Source organism: Nomascus leucogenys, chromosome 5, assembly GCF_006542625.1.
Source record: "Nomascus leucogenys isolate Asia chromosome 5, Asia_NLE_v1, whole genome shotgun sequence".
NCBI lineage: Eukaryota > Metazoa > Chordata > Mammalia > Primates > Hylobatidae > Nomascus > Nomascus leucogenys.
The window spans coordinates 113778210-113783458 of record NC_044385.1 but is presented as its reverse complement, the minus strand read 5'-3'; positions in this window follow the sequence as shown (position 1 = coordinate 113783458).

Below are 5249 nucleotides of genomic sequence, written 5' to 3'. Positions count from 1 at the left end.
AGTTGTATTGGATGGACTGCGAAGTAGAAATCAGGAAACAAAAAAGAGAAAAGATTGCATTGCTGATGAAAATTTTCCTTTTAAAGTTGATTCATTTCCTTGTTCATCAAACAGAATTTGTGCTTGAAGCTCTGATGAAAGACAACACTAGCACTTTTATGGAGAATATAATGAAAAGAATTCAGTAAATCAACACAAAAATGAAATCCACCGAAACTACATGTATGTATTAACTTTGGAGCCATTTTAGCATCAGCAATTTTACTTGATGAGCACATAAATAAAGAGAACACTAAATAAGGTATAGGAGGATAGTATAATCTTCCATTGGCATTTCACATTTTTCATCCACGTGAAATATGCATTAACCTTATACTATGCAATCACCAGCCAGTCATTTGCCAATTTGCCAAGAACAACAAAGAAGCTTTCATTCTCACATATATATATATACATATATATACACACACACACACACACACACACACAGAGAGAATTTATCTTGTTCCCAACTTTATGTGCCAAGTATTTTTTCTAACTATTCAAACATATGCATAAGCACAAACATAATGACTCCTGAAGTCAGCTTTGACTTTTTTTTAAATCTAATATATTCCTTATTTGTGGAGGCATGTTTCTAAAGTAATTAAACAAATATTTGTTGAATGACTATTAAAAGAAAGGAACTACAATAATTATTTTTCTTTACTTTTGCCCAAAATAGAGTACAGGATTGTTTGTGCTTATTTATTAGAATAGCTGGTACAGTACTGACGTGTTGCAGGTCAATTACACTGAAGTGACACCTGGGCAGTATCATACATACACTGGATGTATACTAGGGAATTTGTAATTTAAATATGGTGTGTTTTATTTCATGAAACAAATTACTGTTTGATTAAACATAATAGAATTACTATAGCAATCATGTATACATTTGAAGCCTGATACATCAATACTTAATATTTTTCAAGCCATAACAAAAACCTTAATGCTTTTTTTAGCGGATTTTTTAATCCTACTTTATATTTAATTTTGTTTGAAACAGTTTTGGTGTATATGCCAACTGGGTATTTATTTCTATGGGCTTGTATATTTTGTTGTTTTTAAAATTTCAACCTCAAAATCATTTATTAGTGTAGCAAGATTATTTTTCTGGAAATCATGAAATCTATACTCTAGAACTGTATAAAATAGGTCCCGATCTCAATCACAAACTCCAGGACCTTCTAGTGAACAACTTTGTAATTTAGAATAGTTTAAATATTTTTAAAATTTGGAATACCCAACAACATAATTTTGCTAAATTTTTCTAAAAATTCAAGGTTGATAAATACCAAATGGAGTTAAAGAGATGCAGTGGAGAGGGCAGAAGAGATGCAGCAGAAAAGGAAGTATTCCAAAAGCTAGAGAATTTTGACACACTATTGCAGATATAAGGGGGCCACAGAGGAGCCTGTAGGAGGCAAGGTTGGCAATCCTTGGCTGACATCCAGTTGGGAAACAAGAACCTTCGCCTTGAAAACACAATTCTACCAATAACCTGGTTGAGTTTGAAAGTAGGTTCTTCCTCAGAGCCTACCGAAAAGAAAGGAACTCAACCCTACTGACACCGTAACTTCATTCCTGTGAAACCTGTAGCAGATGAAGCAGCTGTGCCACACTGTGGCCAGACTTCTAACCTATAGAAACTGTGAGATGATAAAGAAGTTTTTTGTTTGTTTGTTTGTTTGAACTGCTAATTTTGAGGTAATTAGATACATGGAATATTATCACTTATCTAGGGAAGCCATGTTATTTTAATTACAAACTATACCTTTGAACACCACTTTTAAAATATATCTTATCAGTTTTCAAATATTAAATGTAAAGAAGAATGTATTTATAGTGAATAAATTAAACATTACTATTTATAGAGAGTAACTAAATACATTTAGCGTTATTATTGGAAATAGAATTATTCATTCACATAATAAAGTAAGTTTTGTAACATTAGTTGTTATTATGTGAGCTAAAATTCTTAAATCACATAGGTTTGTCAAAAAACAATATTTAAATCTAAAAGTTTAGTAAAAGTGTAAAGCACAAAATGCCACATATATGGGAAATTTTAAAGAGCTTATGAATATTACATATTAATACTTGATTAAATGAGACGTGGCCATAAGGTGATATATATTGTATATAATAATTTTGTCAGTACTATGCAATAATATATAAAATACTATAACAAACCATTTTTAATTCACAAGATAAAATAATTTAGTAAAGAGATTCAGTTCAGAGAATAATTTATTCTCTATATTAAAGATAACATAATAGTTTACTTTTTATTTTACTGTGCCCTGTTTTTATTTTTTCCAGCTTTATTGAAGGATACTTGACAACTAAGAATAATTATTTATAATATCGTGTATATGTGAAATCTGAAAACGCTGAACTCGTAAAAGTAGAGTAGAAAAGTGGTTGCCAGGGGCCAGGGAAAAGGGAAATGGGGAGATCTTGATCAAAGGGTATAAAGGTTCAGTGATACAGGGTAAGTTGTGGAGATCTAATACGCAGCATGGAAACTCTAGCTAATAATAAGATACTTTATATTTACTATGTAATATTTTCTAAAAAGTATATCTCTGACCCCTAAAATAAAAATCATTATAAGCTATCAGTAACATATAGATATTAAAATATACATAACAACATATGGTTTAATTTCAAGTAATCAGTGTAACAACATTTTTTTTTGTAAGTTGGCTTCTTTTTCCAAATTAAACATGTTTATCTTAACAAATCTTTTATTTGGTAAAAATCACAGTGTAGTTGTCAAAACAAAATGCTCATAGTTTTGCCAAACATTTTCCAACAGAAATATTAGTATTAGTCATTTAATGAGATAAACATCTGCTTTAGGACATGCTCCCCTCTGTGAACTTTGCCCTAGGAATATTGTCAATTAAGAAATCATTTTTAAAAAAATAGTGGATAGCGTTTTAAGTGGAAATGTAATACTTATAGAAAACATAAACAAAAGTTTTCTTAAGAATACTTGAGTAAACAGACATTAAAGAAGACATAATATGGATGGCAAATAAGTGTGTGAAAGGATGCTAAATGTCTTGTCACTAATGCAAAGCAAATTAAAAGACTTATTTAAATGGCTACAATTTAAATGATTGGCAATACCAAATGCTGTTACTAAGCTACAGGAATGTTCTTTCATTGCTATACTTTGCAAGAAATTCTAAATATACAAATGTTTATAGTAGCTTTATTTATAGTTGCCCCCAAACTAGATGAAACCAAGATATCCTTCAAAATGTGGATGGCTAAAGAATTGTGGTACATCTACACAATGAAAAATTAGTCAGTGATGAAAAAGGAAAGACATACAGATAAATCAAAAAGACATTATGCTATGTGAAAAGAGACAAATTGAAAAGGGTAAAAAATATGTAATATGCAATTCCATTCACATGTCATTTTGGAAAAAAGTAAAATTGTAGGTAAAGAAAGCAGATTAGTTTGCCAAAGGTATGGGAAGTGTGGAGGGTTTGACTAGGGAGATAATAGAGAATACCTTATGGTCATAGGACAAATCTGTGCATTACTGTGGGTAGTGAATATGTGACACTACGTATTTTTCATAGACCATAGAACTATACAGCAAAAAGAATGCAATTCAACCAGGAGGCTGAAGGGTCCCAGGAGATAGGACAAAATTTATTATAAAATTCAAACTTTATTACAAACACATGACCTAATTGATTTAAAATAAAAGATACTTAACTAGCCACATTTTATTTTAGAAGTTCAGTAATAAAAATAATGTATTTATCAAGAATATTATGCAAGTGAATATTGTCTTAACTTTGCCTACTTTGTTCATTGGTAACTTTAAGCCAAAATTATAATGACCACATAGTATTTTATAACTTGCACACAGAAATAGTTTTCTATGCTTTATAGAGCCATAACACTGATGACTTCATGCATTTGAAGGTTTGAAACAAAAGGTCAAAATGTCCTTTATTGAGTTTCATTAGTTGCTACTTGCAACATTTTTCAAGTTAGTGCCTCAGCTGACTCTCTTCAAGTTAGTTTTTTGTTTGTTTGTTTGTTTTTTGAGACGGAGTCTCACTCTGTCACCAGGCTGGAGTACAGTGGAACCATCTTGGCTCACTGCAACCTCTGCCTCCCGGATTCAAGCAATTCTCCTGGCTCACCCTCCAGATTAGCAGGGACTACAGGCGCACGCCGCCACACCTGGCTAATTTTTTTTTTTTTTTTTTTTTTGTATTTTAGTAGAGACGGGGTTTCACCATGTTGCCCAGGCTGGTCTCGAACTCTTGAGCTCAGGCAATCTGCCCGCCTCAGCCTCCCAAAGTGCTAGGATTACAGGCGTAAGCCACCGCGCCCAGCCTTCAAGTCAGTTTTAATGACTGTACAAATGACCATCCTAGTTTGAACCCTTTTTATGCATTACTGACATGTGTACCTCTCTAAATGTAATAAGAAATATGTTCTCATGTATCAAAGAAAAAATAAATTAGAATTTCACAGTGGTTCCAGGTGGTAATTATATTTTATCATGGTGTGACAATTTTAGTTAGTAAATTAATAAGTAGTAAAGTATATTACTTTAACAGAGTATCTCTGCCAAAGAAAGCAGATAAAGCCACCCTGTTACCCATTCCCTTAATTTACCCCAATCTCAATGAGCTACTCAGATCTTGGACACAGGACAGTTCAAGCGATTTAAGCATTCACCTTCAATCAGAGATCTACAAGCAATGTAGATTTATCTATATTGCTCATGTATTCTATAGTCTAAAAGGGAAGCATTTCATATAACCTTTGCAATAATCGCTGTTCTATTTAGTGTTTTGAAATTTTCATTTCACTGCATAAGGAAGTATTAAAGTATGTTCTAGACAAGAGTAGCAATACATCCCCAAATCTGTGATACATAAAATCATGTAATAATTTCAGGTATCTTCCTACATATTGGAATAGTGAAAGAATTACCTGTATAGTCCTCAGTTCTGTTTGCTCAATAAAATGTGCTTTAAGTACAAAATAGAAGACTTAGCGGTCTTATAAAGCCACTTTGTACATACATTTTAAAGGCAAACTTATTATTTCAAATACTATTTCCCAATCAGTAAAGAAAAAAAGACACATATCTTAGGAATCACTGCCCCTTAAATTTTCCTAAGATTTTCATTCTATATATCTGAATTTTTTAATGATTG